Here is a 20,018-nt window from a genome sequence, read left to right as displayed (position 1 = left end):
CATGTTTAGACTCCTGGCATTTAGCAGCATGACCTTTAATTCATGTTTTGTTGAGATGTTTATGTTGGTAGTATTGACCTCATGACTTTTCCTAAAAAAGGCACTATTGGGGAGGCAAGGGCCTTTGCCAGAAGCCTGAAGCCCAAGTGAGACAGATGCTGTCCATCTCTATAACAGCATCATGGTCTGTCAATCATATCTTCCCAGGCTGTCAGGCACTGGATCCCCCTGGAATGATATCAGAAACTAAGTCAATTGTTAAAGTCAATCATTTTCTGTTTGTATTGAGGCATCATTCTGGGTAATGTTAGAATGGAGCTTAAGGCTAGGGACATACCTGCCTGGGACACATATTCACCGAGCTCAGTCATTTCTGTCTTGATGTAGTCCAGGGAGGTACGTCTCAAGCCGTTCATGCCAACATGGACTATGACAGTCATAACATTACCTGTTGTTGAGAAACTTGAGTGTGTGTGTGTGATATGGCAGATTCTGGCACATGACAAACAACTAACCGTGACTTCCTTCTTATTCAGCCTGGTGAGAGGCACATGTGTGTGTCTTACAATGGAGTCTCATATGACTAATATGTTGGGTTTATGGTTAGGCCTTAGTGGTTGCAAGACACTGGTGGGTGGACTATGCATGGTATGTGGTGTGGAGGGTTGTGGAGTTCTCATGTGTTTTTGCCTCTGAGGTCTCCTTTGTTTGAGTTTGTTTTTGTTGAGAACCTCTGCATATGTAGGTGTGTGTTGTGTACTTGTGGGTGGTGTTTGAGGTGTACTGATTTGTGTTGACAGCCTTCTCAATGCCAGATATACTGGCTTGTGAGGGAGAGAGCATAGACTTCTTTATATAACACACTACCCCTGACATGTTCTGCCAATTGACTGCAGCCCCATCTGATTCTAGCTTTGACCTATTTGTTCATATTTCTTTTCTCCTCAACCCCCTCCCAATTACTTGAAATTGTTAATCTATTCTAGTTTCCCTTCTATGTCAGTTTTGATCTTCTGATTTCCCCCATTTGCTGCCATGACAGTTGTGTTGTCTGTACTCAGTTTCATCCTGTTGCGTTCAGTTTTGCATTCCATTTCCTTATCATTTGCTGAATTCTTGTTCAGAGTCTACTTGTAATGCCACATCATCTGTATATGGTAGCTTTGTTGCTCTCTCCCCTCCGACCCTTTTGCTAATGTAGTCCAGTATGAACAACAATGGGGTCTGAGATGAACCCTGATGCACGCCCACTCTCACTGGGAACCCCTCTGTGAGTCTAAATCATTGTGTCCTTGTATGCAGTCAGCATTAATTCTAGCAATGGCTTATGGACTTTGAACCATCCCAAGACTGCCCAAATCAGCTTTCTTGTGACCTTGTTATATGCTTATTCCAAGTCTAGGAATGCTAGGTGCACTATTTCCTTACCTCTATCTTTTTCTCAACTATCTGCCTTACTGCAAGCATAGTATCATCTGTGCTGCACTTGGAGATAAATCTGAACATGTCATCTCCTATCTTAATTTCTGTTGCTCTGTGTATTTGTATATCAACCACTCCTTCCAACATGTCCATGCAGTGTGACATGATTTTGATACCTGTATATCACCCACAGTTGTGAATGTCCTCTTATCTCTTATACAGTGGCACTAGAATGCTTATTCTCCAGTCATCTGGGATGCACTTTCTTTCTCCATACTGCTATAAGTACCTTCAGGTGTGATTTCTCCCTTAACTCACACGACCTCTTGATCATATCTGCCATGACCTCATCTTATCTACTGTTTTCCCCTGATTTCATTTTCCTTAGTGCTATTCTTGCTTGTTATAGACTGGACTCTTCTTGCTTTTTAATTGTGGGCTGTGGCTGGGGAAGTACAACTTTGTGGGGGAGTTCTTAATTCAGAAGCTGGTGTATGTACTCCTTCCATCTGCCTTTGATGTCGTATGGACAGGTGAGCAGGTTGTTTCTGGTATCCCTTATGAAGGGTGTCTGACTATCTTCTTTATCTTTTTGTCTTTGCCTTGAAATCTGATTGGGTTTCTTTGTGCCATCACAGATGCTGTGTGTCCTGTAGAAATGTGCAATGCACACAACACACAGACAGATTGGTGGTATATATACAACATGCAGAAATTGCATTACACAGACTGGCAGTATATGTACAGCATTCAAAGGTTGTGCTAAACAGAGTGGTAGTATGTATACAGTATGAATCCAGGGAGGGCACCTTGGAAAGACTGTCCATCCAGGCTTAAAATAAATTGTATTTAACAAATAACTGACATGCATAAATTACATTATATAGAGTGGTGGAATGCATGCAACATAAATAAATTGTGCTACACTGAGTGGTGGCTTACATTCAGCATATATAAATTGTATTAGATAGAGTGACGTTATGCAAACAACACTTAAAATTGTGTTTAAGTGGTTATGTGTATACAGTATGCAGAAATTGTGTTACAGTGCTGATACGTATACAGCATGTAGAAACTGTTTTATACAGAGCAGTGGTATGTAAAGAGCATGCAGACATTGCGTTAAACAGACTGATGACATATAAACAGCACACAAAAACTGTGTTAGAATGGTGGTATGCATGCAGTATGCAGACTATATGTTAAACAGAATGGCAGTCGACATGCAGTATGCAGAAATTAGGTTACAGTAGTGTCATACACATAACATACAGAAACTATGTTAGACAATCGAGATATTTATACAGTAAGTGGTGGTTTGCATACAGAATGCAGCAATTGTGTTAGACAGACTGGTGGTATATATATACACACACACACACACACACACACACACACACACACACACACACACACACACACTCACACACACACACACACACATATATATATATATATATATATATATATATATATATATATATACAGGGAATGGAAAAATTGTGTTAAGACATAGTAGTATGAGTACAGCTTGGAGGGGTTGTGTTACACAAAGCAGTTGTATGTATACAGCAAGATGAAATTGAGTTAAACAGATTGTTGATATTTCCACAGGAAGTGTTGGTTATGTATATGATATTCAGAAACTGTGCTACACAGAATGATGATTTTATACAACATGTAACAATTGTGTTAAAGTAGTGACACATATATAGCATGTAGAAATTGTACTAAGCAGTATTTATATTTAAACAGCATGCAGAGATTGAATTAAAGAGATAACTTGTAAACGGTTCATCTCCCAGGCTCATGCTTACATTTATCAAGGGTATCAGAATTTGTCAGAAATTTGGGATGCATGGCTAGGCTTAAAAAGGCCCTTGTGGTCATTAGCCTAGTATACACCTATGAACCAATGAATTGTATCTGGCTTGCAGAAATTATTTTATACAGGGTGGTCACCATACACGTGATTAATATTACTTCACAGCACAAAGTGTGCTGGAGTCAGAGTGTTAGCAGGTAGATATGCAAGAGGTTGTTAGACAGCAATTTATGGAATTTGCAGAATGTTATACATTGGTAAGAGGCCTACAATGCTGTAGCAGTGAAATAATAATAAAGTACAAAATTCCAGCAAGAAACGTTAAGAGCAGTCACAAATGTACAGAAGTGCAATGGTGGGCAACATCGGCCTGTACTCCCAGGGCACATAGAGATGCAATGTATGCCCTATGCCCTATGTGTTATGCAGGCTTTCTCCATTAATGTGTAGGATCACATTTAACATAGCATCACATGCACTGCTTGGGAAACTAATACCCTATCTTATTTACTATTCAGTAAATTTATTGTATTTCTTTGTTTTTGTTTATTGGGAAAGTCCTTCTGGGAACTGAAATGCCCATTTTCAGTGAAGGCTTGGGGAGAAAAGCTCCACACAGTAGTGTAGCTAGGACAGGGTGAGAGGAGCAACTGCCCTAGGTGCAAAGTATTGAGAGGGTACAATCAGCTGATCCTGATCTCTCCTTAATGCAATGCCAGCTTTTAAAAGTTGGTATTGCATTTGCAGTCAAACCTGAGCACTGTTGAGCCCCGTGTGTGGTCTAAACTGTAAAAACTGCTTGCTAACTAAAACCTGAGTGCTATAGTGCTCTGTGCAGGCAGGGTATTCATTTGTATCAAGTGGTTTGCTAAAAGAAGAAGTGTGTCTTTTTTAAACTAAAACTTGAACGCTGTAGCATTCCATGAAGGCAGGGTATAAACTGTGGCAACTATTAGCTACATTTGTAACAAACAGTTTTCTACAGTTTAAACAGAAAAATGTTTTTAAACTAAAACATGAACACTGCAGTGCTCCATGCAGGCAGGGTATAAACACAGTTTAAAAGAAGAAAGTATTTTTTAATGAAATATGTTGAAAGATGGTTGGAGAAGAGCACATAAACAACTGAATGGTTGGGGTGGCGACGAGTGTGTCATACGTCTGTCTATCCACATGGTTGGTGTGTCAGTAGAAGGAAAGTCCTTTTTTTCCCTCTTTAGTGGAAGAGTTGTGGGGGCATAGTTCTGACTGTAATAAGCTAATCACTTACAATGCAGCAATCAGTTTAATACAGTGAAGCACTTTTATTTTTGCTCTTCACTTCAGAAGCTGAGAGGGTGGGGCACTTGTTGACCCAGCAATGCTTCTGGCTCTAAAACAAGGACAGAAATGCATTTTTGCCAGTTAAAAAGAAAAGCAATCAACAAACATTATTTTCAAAGTATTTCAAAGCAAACTGTCAACAATCATTACTTGCAAAGCATATCAGAATGGAAAAATATGTATTTTCAAGATATTGTGAGCAAAATCAAAAATACTATATTAATACACTTGCATAGTATCCAAACTGGACAGAGTTAGAATTGCATACTTCAGGCTGTAGGTGTGATACAGTTGCATAATTTATTAGTTGCCAGATGATATTTTAGGTGAGATTTGGATTGTTGCAGGTTATTTAAAAGCCTGATGTGGTTTGAAAGTTTGTTCCATGCCTTGGAGATGATGACAAGAGAATAGAGAGTCACTGTAATAATTGTTTGATTTATTAGCAAATGTTTGTTTAAGTCCTGTGAATCGTGTTCTGTCTGGTACATGCCATTGGATGAGATTTGACAACAAAGGTGCTTTAAATATATGGTAAAGTATTTTGTGTGCTGTGAATAGCTGGGAGAGGGTAATGTGTTGTGGAAGTTCAAGCTAGATAAGGGTACTCAGCACTGAGCAGTGGTGGGAACAGTTTGGGAGGATGCAGGTGAATTTGCTAATTTTTTTTGCAGGTGCATTCTAGTTTGTGTTGTTGGAAGAGTTGCGATTTATGAATATTGCCAAGACATATAGGGGGTAGGAAGGTGAAGGGAGGTGGCAGCTATTTTTTAACCCGATCACTTAGCAGGGGATTTGATCTGTAAAGAGTTTGCAGAGTGTCGTTTTCACTGCAGTGTCAATGTGCAGATCAAATTTTAACTTATCATTGATAACTCCTAGTAATTTTCTGTTGGTGATGTTTTCAATTTTTATGTTGTTTGATGAGGTAATATTAAGGACAGTACTGTTTTGATTTATGTTTTTGGGAAGTAATAGAATTAGTTTGGTTTTACTGGGGTTTAAGAGTAATTGAGATTTATTTAGCCAATTTTCTGTAGAGAGGAACGCTTCCTGTGTAATGGTTTCTAAGGTGGAAAGATTTGGGTTTGATCAAACTAAAGTTGAGTCATCAGCATATTATATTATGGTGGTGAGTTTGATTCCTTGTGCATGTCATTAATGAAGATATTGAAAATTACAGGCCCAAGTATGGAGCCTTGGGGAAGCCTGCAGTGACTGGAAGGAATGAGGAGTGAGAGTCACTCCATTTTACAGACTGGGTGTGATTCTTTAGGTAGCTGGTGAACCAGCTAGTTGAGGGAGTTGTGAAGCCTATATGATTTAGTGTTTGGAAGAGTAGTTGATGTCAAACAGTGCTGAAGGCTTTTGACAAGTCCAGAAAAACAGTGTGAAAGGCTTTGGACAAGCCCAGAAAAATGGTGGTGACAAAATTATTTGAGTTTTTACTTTGATTAAAGGAACTGTAGTAGGGCAGTTTTGGTGGGGTTGAATTCCATGTTGGGTAGAAGAAAGTAATTGATTATCAAGTAGAAAAGTTATGAGTTACTGAAGTATGCATTTTTCAAGTACTTAGAGGAACACTTGCTATGTGGAGATAGTTTAACAGTTCAGTGGATGTAAAACCTTTGGGTAACTCAATTCTGAAGTTAGCTTTCCATAATGCTCGGAAGTAGTTTTCTGTAATGGCCCTATTAATGGTTGAGGGTTGGCATAATGGATAAGGTGTTTACCTTACAAACACAAGGTACAGGGTTCAATTTTCCCCTTTCAAGAGAAATTGACTAGGCTTAAAATGAGCCAGCAAGGGCAGCAAGCCTAGTACTTGCTTTTGAACCTATTAGGACTTGATTTTTCACCTTTCATGGGTAATTGATTAGGCTTAAAATGAGCCAGCAAGGACAGATAGCCTGGTACTTGCCTTTGAACCTATTAGGATAGATACATGGTAGCAAATGATATCAGCAGCTATGCTGAGATATTTGGATGGTAGGGTGTCAGCAACTAATATTGTGGATTTCATTTTTTAATCTATTTTAATGGTATTTGTCTAAACAGTTGTTAGATTGAGATGGGGTGTAGAGCTATGGTTGGGGGAGGGTTAGTTGGGGTGGGTATAAGTTATTATTGATTGTGTTAAGTATAGTACTGGGTATAGAGTTACCACCTGTCCCTCTTTGTGAGTGACAGTCCTTCTTTGGGCAGTTGTGTCCTGCTGAAAAAAATGAAAAGATGGCAAATGTCCTTAAAATGAGATATTAGGACAAAAAATATTTCCTACGTTTTCTTTAACAGTTGCATAATTCAGTTATTTGGTATTTGAAACACCTAAATGCTATACAAAATAGTGTAAGCAACTTAAATACTAAATGAATAAGCTTTTATTTTGGCAAAGAAGTGAAGTTCTGTCCTTTACATTGGGCATGGGTATGTTTATACTGCAAAATTTCACATTTCTATAAAACATGTCCCTCTTTGGACATTTGAAAAGGTGGCAACTCTAACTGGGTATGAAGTACTTGTTCAATTTGTCTGCAATGTCCTTGCTGGTTTCAGATGTGAAAGGATTCGGGGTGGGTTTTCTGCCTGGTTTTAGGAGGTTGTTTAAACTCTGCAAAAATCTTTTTTGGGGGGGGGGGTTGTATGTGAGGTCTGGTTTCTGAAGAAGAAATTATTTTTATCATAATGAACTTGTGTCTTTGTGTGGTTTCTGAGGCACAGATATGTATCTAAATAGGACTGGGTCCTAGTTTTGTGCCATTGTTTCCAGGTGCCGTGTTCATCTGCCATTATTGTTTTATTTTGATGGGTGAGCCATGAGGCAGAATTTATTTTCCCTCTTTTATGTGTCAGTGGGGCTTGCTGGCTTAGTATGATTAAGAAGGCATTATTAAAGTGACAGACAGCTTCATCTAGAGGCAGATATTTCAGGGGTTCCCGGTCACATTGTTTGTGTGTCATTAATTATGGTTTTATCAAAATTAGTTAAGTTTCTCACAGAGTTGAAGTATAGGGGTTTGGGGGGGGGCTTGTGCTATTCTCTGTTGATGTAGGTGGGATGATGATCATTGAGAGAGGCTAGAAGGGTGCTGGCTAATTTAATTTGTTCATGATTGGTTAAGAGTATGCAGTCTAGCATGGATTTTTTTTTTGGATACTTTGAAAAATCAGTTGGTTGTTGGATCAGTTGAGTAAAATGATTAGAGGTTAATATTATTGGGAGTAGAGTTTGGTTTGCTAGTGGTTCAATCTATGTGAAGGTAACTGAGCAGGATGGTTTCCTGGTTAAAACTAGAGAGTAAATAGCTAAGTATGTTTTTGGTAGTCTTGGCATTTTTTTAGGGGGGGGGGGTGTAGGCGACTACAAGGATTATGGATTTCTGATTGTCTAGGTGAAGTTTGTCTATTAGTATTTCTTCATTACTGTATTGTGGAATAGTTGGGAGTGGGTACAGATTTGTAAGGTGGCTTGAAAGATGATGGTCACACCACCAGCCCATTTACCTATTCAGTCATTCCTAATGATGGCATAACAAGGCAGTATGATTTTTTTCTTCTTTAATTTTAGGTCTTAACCAGGTATCAGTGATAACTAAGTTATGTGGGGTTAATGGAATTCAGTCCATGCGGGAAGATCAAATAACTTATTGGAGCTGATGCATGTGATGAGATTATATATTTGTAGGCTGGAGGAAAAATTGGGTTTGTTGTGTTTTAGAGTACTGCTAAGTAGTTTTTTTTTATGCAGTGGGTTTGGGAGGATTGGATGTTGAGTTGTTGAGAGAGGGCTAGTTCTCTACCAGGGTTGAGGTATGCATCTCTGCTCTGTATTAGTTTATTGGGGTGGGTGGTAGAGTATTTGAGGTTATGGAAAAGTAGTTTTTGTACTTTTTTGCACTGTTGTGTGGGTGGTTGTATTTGGTGTAGGTTAGTAATGTATGTTTTTTAAGTAGGATTTTGTCTGTGCTGAAAATGTATGACCAGTATAGGATTTGTATCTGTGGACAGGTAGTAAGTAGGTTTTTGTGGCAAACTTGGTTTGAGTGTAGGTATGAGATGATTCATAAGTACTTAATAGGCTTGGAGTGGCTAAAATTCCTATTAGAGGAAATAGATATATATGCACACTGGGAGGTATGAAACAGATGTACAGAAGAGTAAAGAGAGGAAATGGGAGGAAGAGAACTATAAAAAATATTTTAATGCACCTACTGGGAAGGGGGGTTGATAAGAAAAACCATTTTATAGATAACATCAGATGTGGTAGGAGTAAAGACATACAAACTGATAAACTGTGTGCTGATTCAAAAATGTATTTTCAGATACAACAGATTGTAGATATATTTACAAAATCTTATGAAGAACAGTTTGGCTGTACAAAGGAGATGATAAATTGTTCTAGTAACATCCATGTAACCTCAGGTACTCAAAGCAAATTAGATTATATTGAAAAAAGAACTATACAAACTGGACCTAAATAAAGCACAGGGAGGAGACGGAAATAGTAATAATGACCTGAGAACTCTTCTGCATGAACTTACAGTACCATTATATGTTATTCATTAGGTCATACAAACATGGGGAGATTCCTTAACATTGGAGAAATGCACTTAATAAACCCTGTCTTTAAGCGAAAGGGATGCAGGACAAACCCTGAGTCATTCAGATCCATAAGTTTACTTTCATGCTGTAAAAAAATAATGGAGAAGATTGTATTGGGTAAATTATCATCAGGACTGGAAATGGTTAGGACTTGAAACCACATATTAGCATGCATATGTTGAAAATAGATCTATTACCACCTGTAACATAATGCCCTATAACATTATAATAACAGCTATAAATGAAAATTGTGCTATGGTGTAATTTATATAGATTTGACATGATAAGGTTATGCACAAAACTCTATCAATAAATTAGAACAACAAGGTATTGCTGTACCCTTGATAAGATAGATAGCTGCATGGCTTACAAATCTGACATGGCAAGTACCATGCAGCCATTAAACAGGTAAAATTCAAGGTTATAGTCAGGGTGTCCCACAGGCCTCTGCCCTGGGCCCATACTTGCTTAGATTGTATCTTTCAAATCTGTCTTTTTTATCTGAGGTGCTCTACAGTCTGTATGAAAATGTGTAAACTGATTATGCATGTTACAGATAGAGTATGTTTGCAAAAGAACTTGAATAAACTGAGCATATCAACACAGGAGAATAATATGCTGATAAATACATCAAAAACTAAGCATATGAGATTTGAGAGACCTAAATTGAAAAGTGAATATTTAATACAGCACACAGTGATTGAAACTGTATATTCATTTAAGGACATGGGTATATAGTTAGATCCAGCAGTGAGTTTTTTCCAATCATATCAACCAACTGGTTCATGATAGTTACATTGTATAAAAAGCTATAGAAAGAATAGGAAATCAGAAATGATGAAGTCATTGTTTGTTAGTTACATTAGACCCAAACTTGAGTATGGAATAACAATATGGAAACTTTATAAGAAAACAAGCATCAGTAAACTGGGAAGAGTACAGCAGAAATATACCAAGAGTATCCATGGATGTAAACATTTAAGTAATTATGAAAGACTAAAGTATTTGAACTTGTACAGTGTATCATACAGATGTTTAAGAGAAGACCTTATTCAGGTATGTACGGCATTTAGAGACAATTACCTCTGGGAGTGCTTGGGGTTATCAAAAAGTAGTAGAAAATTATCACACAATCTATGTAGAAGATTCTATAGAATAAGATGTGTACTAAATGGTTTTCTGCAAGAGTAGCTGATGCATGAAATAGACTACCAAATTGCATTAAAGCAAGCACTAGTTCAAATATTTTTAAGAACAACCTAGACACTTATGTTTTAAGGTTAGAAGGACATTATTGCCCGTGCCTGAAATATTGGTATGTATGTGTGATAGGGAAAAAAGATTTGTTTTCTGATTTGTAATTAATCAGTTACTTATTAGGTTTTGACTTCTTGGCTATATCTTCTCATGTGGGTAGTGAAGAGTCAGGTGACATCTTATGGCCAATACATTTAATGATATGGAGTGGGTGGGAAGCTTAGCAAAGCTGCTAGTAGTGTGGCTGAACAGAGGGAGGGAAGTCCCTGGAGGAAACAGTCAGGTCCTGAATTATGGTAATGTACAAAAAATGTTTATTCAGCAGCACTGTAACCAAAATATGTTAAATATTTTTTAATCTTTGTTTTTTTTTTCATCAAACTGGTTTTTGGGTTGCTTCTTGCTATGTTGCTGCTTAGTTTTCAGGAGAAATAGATTGAAATGCAGCCTATGTCTTGAGGATGACGAGAGAGAACAATTATGAGGGATATCTGCTCAACTGAAGACATGGCAACCTATTATACAAGATACAGTAAAGGAGAACTCCACCTAAAAGTCAAGTTTTTCTTTCCAACAGGTGTTTTTCTTTCCTTGTAATCCAAGAATAAACACTTCACATACAGAAAAAAAACACATAATTTAATAATTAAGAAAAAACTTTTCTTACACTGTTAAGGATACTGATGGAGAAATAGAATCAGAAAAGATAAAACCTTCGGTAATCCACCACAGCAATAATTCCAGGAGATTAGAGATAAAATAAAACAATGTTTATTCCAGGATAGAGAACAAGTAAAATAATAAAATTCAGTCCTTCAAAGTCCGATAAGCGTTTTCGGCAATATGCCTTCTTCAGATCGTAAAACTAGGACTGTTATTTTTACTTTTAAAAGATGTGCATCCAATAGATTTCAGATTTTCAAAAGACTATTTGCATCTGACCAATCATGGGTATTATCAACTTTAGTATAATAGATTCAGTCGTGATTTCCACCGAATCAAAAGACACAAAAAGAGACCAATCATCTCCTGATAAAAGAACAAGCTTTCTCTTTTAACCTATCATATTAATGCAAATGCAATCCTGTGCTAAGGCAGGGCAGTCTTGCAATGCATAATATGTAGCCATTACTAGCCAATCACAAGTTCGTGGGATAGCATAGACATTCATTCTACCAGTTCCATACCTTCTGATTTTAATACTAATGGACCAATCCAGTCCTTTGTAAAGCGACAAATCTCCTTAGCCTGCCAGTCAATTCGCTTTATACAAGTGAGGTATCTAGCAAGGGAAATAAGCCTTTTCATTTACTATACATTCCTTCCTTTACATAAAGTGGAGGTCACAACTCATTCTGAACTGGCTAAAATATATGTAGCAAAATATATCATCCTTTTCGTTAATAATATATTTCTTGCTTCCATGCAATGTGTATCTCAGGTATAGACCGCAAAGAACATTTTGCATCCAGCCAATCTTAGTTTTGGCATAACAAATTCTGTTTTGATTTCCACCAAATCAAAGGACACAAATGAGAACCAATCATCTCCTTTGTAAAAGGACAAACATTCTCTTTCTGCCTATCGCATCACTTTGAATGTGATGCAAATATAACCCTACACTAAAACAGGGCAGTTTTCCGATTTGTGATGCACATCAATTACTGGCCAATCACACATTAGTTAGATGGGTGCAAGCACTCATTCTGCCAATCACATAAATTCTGATTACAGAATCAATGGATAAATCATATCCTTGCTAAGGGGACAGGCCTCCTTATACTACCAATCAACTCGCTTTAAGCAAGTAGAATAAAAAGCGAGGCAAGTCAACATTTTAGTCAATAATTCGTTTCCTGCTTCCACTTAAAATAAAACTCACATATAAACCACAAAATCGACACATGCAGATCTTCCCCAAGAAATTTGCCATTGGGTAGTGCCATCTCTATCAAGTACATGGAAATTGTTTTATGGACAAAAATTGATTATGTTCATCTCTTTTTCTCTTTTGTTCTTTTGAACTATTACTTGTGGCCAATGGTGTTTCTTCTGGCCTTAAGTATAGGTTTAAGTGGAATCACAGTATTAAGTCCTAGGGGACGATTTTCTCTCATGTTTGTAATCCAGCTTATTTCACATAGTTCAGTACGATTGAAAACATCTCCTCCTCTAATAGTTTGAGCAACCACTTCAATGACTTTAAATAAAAACCGATGGGAAGGGTTACTAACAATATGTGCAGCAAGTGCATTATTCAGCTCCTTTTGTCGTATGTCCCTCATATGTCATAGGATACGATCTTTCAACCGCTGGTCTGTCTTTCCAATATAGAAAGCACTGCATAGGCAGCAGGTAGCCAGATATATAATATGAGCTGTAGTGCAATCCGCATACACATTGAAGGTGTATTGTTTGCTTAGGTGAGAAAGTAAAAATGTATTAGAACTATCAATATAGGCATAAGCTTTGCACCTTTGGCACTTGAAAGTGCCTTTTCTGTCTGAACATATTCTATTGTGTGTAAAGCCTTCCTTATTACACAAGAGTCTTTTTATATTTTTCTTGTTTTTATACAAAAACTTCGGTTGATCACCTATCACATTCTTGATTTTTTCATCCATTGTTAAAATGGACCAAAATTTCTTGATTACTTTGCATACTTGCTTATTGTCAGAACTATAAGTTAGCATACATTGAAATTGCTGTGGCTGACTAATAGTATCTCCATTGCCCTGTTGTGATAAGGTAGTCCTGTTGGAGTAGTATGGACGCCCTTTGCCTTTTCTTATTTCCTGGTAACTTTGTTTTAGTGGAAGATTCCTATCCTTATAGGCTCTTTCCTTCAAATGCATTTGTATATTATGTTGTTCATCCATGAATTCTTCATCATCAATGCACAGTCTAGAGACTCTCAGGATCTGATTTTCATATATATTATTAAAAATATGCCCTGGATGCATACTCTGCCTATGTAGATAATAATTCCTCCAAGTGGCTTTTCTGTGGATTCCTGTGCTTATACCTTCCCTAGGATGTAAATGGATCTTTACATCCAAAAAATCAATCACTTCACTAGAGCAAATAACCTTAAATTCTAGGAAATTGGTACTTCTGTTGATATATTCAATGAAGCTGTTCAGCTCATCCTTTTTGCCTCTCCATAGGATAAAAATATTGTCAAAATAAGACCATAATATGCTAGATGTTTTTTCCATAGGCAGTTTTCTGTGAAGATTTCTTTATGCTCCCATTCGACCAGTACCAGGTTGGAGTAACTGTTAGCACATGGGGTGCCCATTGCCATACCCCATGTTTGTAAATAAAAGGCATCCCCATAGACAAAAATGTTATTCTCTAGAACTACTACAAGTAGGGAGCATACAGGTTCATAGATTAGTACTAAGCTAACTGCTCTTGTGAGCCATTTTAAGCCTAGCGAATGATCCCTTATGAGACTCAAACCCTGCACCTTGTGTTTGTAAGGCAAACACCTTAACCATTAGGCCACCCTCCCAACCGTTCTGCTGTAACATCATTCCTCAACAAAAAAGATATAATGGCATGTAGGCCATACTCATTAGGAATTACTTTGAATAGGCTGGTGATGTCCATAGTTACAAGTAGGAGATCATCAGATTTGGTGAGGTGATTAGTCTGTGTATAGAAATCCCTCAAGAAACTGCCTGTGTCTTTCAGTACAGTCCATGCTAACGGTAGAGCCTTTTTCAATTCACTTTCCACATAAACAGAAAGATATTCCACTATCCACACACTTCCAGAGACAATAGGTTTTCATCAAACTGGTTTTAGGGTTGCTTCTTGCTATGTTGCTGCTTAGTTTTCAGGAGAAGTAGATTGAAATGCAGCCTATGTCTTGAGGATGACGAGAGAGAACAGTTATGAGGGGCATCTGCTCAACTGAAGACATGGCAACCTATTATACAAAATACATTAAAGGAGAACTCCACCCAAAAGTCAAGTTTTTCTTTCCAACAGGTGTTTTTCTTTCCTTGTAATCCAAGAATAAACACTTCACATACAGAAAAAAAACATAATTTAATAATTATGTTTTCCTTTCTTTCCTGCATCTGTCTCATCTGTTACATTACAACAGGTACTAAGAGTGGCACAGTAATTAAGTTAGGTCACTTATCCCAACAACTGAGCCATTAGGAAAATAATGACATTTAAATGTACCTTGTCAGTTACAGATTGCCAGCGTCACACCTCAGATAAATCGAGTAGCCTGGAATCTGAACAAAGTCAGGGCTTTCAAGCTTAGTTTTCAGATTCAAATGTCTTTCTCTGTAACAAAACTCAGTGCCACAAAGAAAGAAAGCAAATATGTTAAAAGGGGTGGAGGTGGTGTAATGGTTATGGCATTTTTGCCTCACAGACCCAAGGTACAGAGTTCGATTTTCAAAGTGGATAATTGGCTAGGCTTAAAATGGCCCACAAAGGCAGTTAGCCTAGTACCTGCCTATGAACCTATGAACTAATCTAACTTTTCTTACTTTCTGTCAGTATATGATTTTGCATTTTTTCTTACACTGTAATTTCTGTAAATGTGCACGTTTCTTCTGGAGTTGGGGAAAGAAGATTAACATCAAAGACTTTAATTCTAGCTACAATATTTAAAACTGAATGTAAAACAAACAATCTCACCCAAGTAACACCAGTTAATCACAGGGGTCAGATTTCTCACACTGAGCACTTTCAACACTGAACTACAGCTGTCAGTTTGAAAAGAACAGTTAATTCAGCTACATTTTAAGCCTGTCATTCAAACATTCTTTAAATGCTGCAGCAGAGATGGGCCACCAATGAAAATCAAAGGAAGCAAAGTAATTAAAATGTGGTTTGATGCTGACAATGAAAAGTAAGCAGCCACAGCAATGTTGTCAACTGATGAGAGAGAAAACTACAGTAAGTTATACCCTCATCATAAGGATTTCGTTCTGTCCCTCTAACATTACATGAGGAAGGTGAAGCCATTGACTGTAAAACAAAATAATGCTAGCCATGGCAACCTCCTTCAGATCATTTTAGGGAATAACAAATGAGAAAATAACAGTAATCATTTACTTTGATACAGAGGCATTAGTGATGTAGAAAAGTTTAAGATTTGCTGAAAAACATGCAGTTTTCATTTAAATGCACTGCTTCTGCTGTATTGTTTAGCAGTAAGGTAAGATTAACACTGGCTCTACTGGCTTACCTAATAGCAGTTGTATGTAAGCAAGTATTTTCTTGCTCTATTATGTCTGCTCTTGGTTTAAACTTTCCTGAGAAGTGGAGTAATTGGGAAGGGCAAATCCACAATAGGTTCATAGGTGTGTACTAGGCTAATGGCCCTGGAGCCTTTACAAGCCTAGCCCATAGAAATGCCCTGGCATTATGCTGCCCAACGCTAGTTCCCAGTGCCTCTATCAAGTAGACCCACTGCAGTGATCCCTGGAGTGAACTTTCTATTTCCTATCCGCTCATCAAAATTTCTCTTGAAGAGGGCCAATGAGATGCTTTGCTTGACATGTACGGGAAGTCTATTCCAGAGCATGGGCAGTCTCTGGGTTATGAACCTGTCCCTCCAGCATGTTCTGTTGATTGTTTGAGGTTTCTGGAGCATGTGGTGTGGAGAGATTTGGATTTCTTTAAATGTAGCATTTCTCTAACAGAGCTGGGTCAGACATGGCTTTGTAAGTCAAGCAGAGATCACCTCTTAGTAGACGATATGAGACAGAGAATAGCTGGAGTTTTTTGAGTCTGTCCATGTAGGACATGTGTTTAAGGCCTAGGATCCTCTTCATGGGGTACTTTTGTGGCCTTTCCAGCTGTTGCATGTGTCTAGTGAGGAACATGCCAAAATGTACCAATACTACAAAACTAAGAGGAATTCAAGTGAGGGGAGAAGCTGCTTTAAAGTTTAACATGGCACCATCAGTGAAAGGAAAATTTATATATCAGCATTCAGAGGCATCTGCAATTTATATCTCTCTGCCTTTTTACTGCTATAAATACCTTAGGTATTGTAGCAGCTGTTTTTGTGTCCTATTTCACAGAGGTTGAGTAGCAGTAGTGGGAGATGGCTAGTTCTTCAGTGTTGAGCAGCTGTATTCCTGGGGAGGTGCTCTAGATGCATGCTGTATGAGACAGGATAGTAGACAATATGGATTTAAGCAGGTAATACTACTGTGATGAATGGTATGAGGAGGGAGAGTATGTGGAAATTGTCCTGATATGTAGCTGTGCCTTTAAACAGGTTTGTGATGTCATCAAATGTGGATAGGAGGGAATTGGGATTAAATGTGTATATCTGGGGGGATGGTTGGGGAATTCGGGTTGGGGAGGAGTGAAGTGGGCTTCATCTCTCACATTAGTGGGAGACAATTATTTTGGGCCTTCTCAAACCCAGTGCACACCCAACCCAACAAAGATAAACAATGGGCCTGGGCAGAGTTTTGCTGTGCCTGCTTAAAGACAAAAACTAAAAAGGAGGGAACATTACTGTAAACTAGTGATAAGGCAAACTCTGCAGAGTGTGAGCAGTATAACTACACTGATGCACCTGTGGGTGTTCAAGGATATTTAAACATGAAGGAAGCCCACACGGGGAGATTACATTAGTAAAAACACAGGTAAATAATGTATGCCCTCTGTACATGTACTCTTGGCTGTGGCAATGTTTTCAATACTCAGGCTCTGTGAAATAGGATCCAAAACAGCTGCTGCAATTACCCAAAGTATTTAGAGAAGTAAAGAAAGACAGAGGGATAAATTGCAGATGCTTCTGAATGCTAATATATAACTTTTCCTTTCACCGATGGAGCCATGTCAAACTTTAAAGCAGCTTCTCCTCTCACTTGAATTCCTCTTATTTTTGTAGTATTGTGGATGGCACCTGTTACAAGAATTACAAAAGTTTTACATTTTATTATGCTGCCCTAACAATGAAACTTCCTCCCAAACACCTTTTACAACCTTGCCTAGTGATGAGAGAAAAGAAAAGACCAGGAAATGAAAGGAGGTAAGCATAAAGGAGCATGATGCTAGCAGGTAAAACAGACTAACCATGTGAAAAAACATAGACTTAGTTGGACAGTTATTGTGTTAATAAGATGAGAAGCCATGGCAGGAGGGGGCCAGGCAAAAATTAGACTCTGTTGCTAGAAAGGAAAAGAGCCACAGCAGAGATGCAAGGAGATAGCTGACCGCAGTGTTATATCCTCTACCTTAACACTAGGGACAGATATCTCATTGCACCTCTGTTGTGGTTTTTGTACTTTTTCATCCTGTGACTCACTTTTTGTGATACACAGGGGCCCCGGAGGTGAGGCAGATTTACCAGAGCCATTGATTAGCTTTGCCATTTGATTTGCCTTTTTTTTTCAGGAAGGAAAAGGGAGGATACAGTTCTAGAGAACAGAACAAAGAGGAAAATCACTGAAATACATCTCTAGCAAAATGCACGCCAACTTATTCAACAAGAGATCCATTTCAGTAATACAGAAGGATAACTTAAAACATCAAGAGCTGTTTAACACAATATACATTGTTAACATTGCACATTACTGTAAATAGTGCATTCAAGTCCTGAAGTATAAGTAATTTCAAAACCTGACTACCAAGTTAAATTTTAGCACAAAGTGTAATAAAACAGTCAACTAAAGAAGAAAACTCAGTGCTAAGGGAATCAGCACATTAAAACAGACAATGATACAGTGTATTATGGAGAATAAGAGATACTCTGTACAGACTGATGATAATTAAATTTCATTGACTATCCATTTTACTCTAGAAATTGTAAATACAGTAATACAGATGTTTAAAGCAGTTTAAGCATTTAATTAAATTACCGTAAAATAGTAGCAACTAGAGGGGAGAGCCACATCCAGAGGGAAAGGACTAAGGCAGTTAAAGCTACTAGAGTGAGAGGGAGTATTGTGTTGGTCAGAACTTAAATCAGTATAATCAGGTATAGGGGAGGGAGATTAAACTAAAATAGAGCCAACTAGTGCATGACTATCAAAAGGGGACCTGCAGGTTGAGTCACACTTCCCATGTTAGCATGAGACTATCAGCCTGGAACTTCTCAAACGTAGTGATTTGGCGCACTCAGCCCAACAAAGGTATATCAATGGCCTGAGGCAGAGTTTTGCTGTGCCTGCTTAAAAACAGAAACTAAAAGTGAGGGCACACCACTTTGCACATTGGAAACAGTACAACTGCAATGATGTATCACTGGGTTCTCAAGAATGCTAAAGCATGAAGGCAGCCCACACAGGGATTGCTTACATCAGTAAAAACACAGGATAGCAATGTATGCCCTGTGCACATGCAGTCTTGGAAATGACAATGTTATTATTCAAACTCTGTGAAATATGATACAAAAACAGCTGCTACAATTACCTAAAGTATTTACAACAGTAAAAAGACAGAGAGGGAAAAATTACAGTTGCCTCTGAATGCTGGTGTGTGTGATGCCCATGCACTGGCCCAGCAATCAAGGAGTCTCAATCCTCACCACTAACACCAGTGAGGAGCATCCACATAGGGAAAGATAACAAATACACACACAGTAAAGTACAATTTCTCTTAAGAGCACACAGAGATCACAGTCAGTCTGCGGCTGGTTTCTCCCTTTCTCTCAAGATCCCCAATAAGACTCCCCACTCGCACAGCTATAGGGTGCAGATCTCAGCCTAGTGGGCAAGCTGAAACCTCCAGCACCCTCTCTGTCCAACCAGTGCTTCGTGTCCCTGCCCAAGTAGCTGACACACACACAACCACACACACACACACACTTTGAGATATGAGTTACATCCAAACAGACACTCCTGGTGAAGGCTGGCACAAATTCTCCAGCTGTGCCCCCTTTCTACCCAGATTATACGGTAGAACCAGCTGCCACCACCTGCTAATATTTATCAGCCACTAAAAAGGCCCTTACTAAAGGGTGTCCAATTATTACTGTGCAATATTGTTATCCAAATGGTAAGTGTAACTGAACAGCAAAGCTTATTGGAGTGACTTGGACAGTGTCACTATATACATGCAATGTACTCTAGAGCTTAAATTATCTCTACACAAAAGAGCCACAGTTGAAAGGTTTAAAATATTTAATAATAAATAAAAAAACACAAGACAATACTTCTTACTACACAGTGCTAGTCAAGAGTTCAGACACAGGAAAATGCATAAAATAATACAGTAGAATAGTTCTGACAACAATACAGAAAACAACTGTCTAATCTTCCTATTTCCTAGCTATTTCTAAAGGAGACACTAAAGTCTAAGATCCTACTTACATACAGAATACAGGCAAATACTGGTGAATTATATGTTCTCAAGACAAATGCAAAATGCTCTCTTGTTGTTGTTGTGTCTTTCGGCTTTTCCCGGTTAGGGGTCGCCACAGCGGAACTCCGGTCCGCTAATGATTGGCAGTAGATTTTTACATGCCAAGTTGCCGGCCCTGATGCACAACCTTCAACGAAGGTACACCCATTCACACATGTCTCCACACAGAGGACGCTCTAGCTGAGACTTGAACAGGACAACTTCTTACTGTGAGGCGACAACGCTACCA

Source organism: Protopterus annectens, chromosome 1.part1 (assembly GCF_019279795.1).
Source record: "Protopterus annectens isolate FY-2018-M chromosome 1.part1, PAN1.0, whole genome shotgun sequence".
Classification (NCBI taxonomy): domain Eukaryota; kingdom Metazoa; phylum Chordata; order Ceratodontiformes; family Protopteridae; genus Protopterus; species Protopterus annectens.
This window is presented reverse-complemented; position numbering follows the sequence as displayed.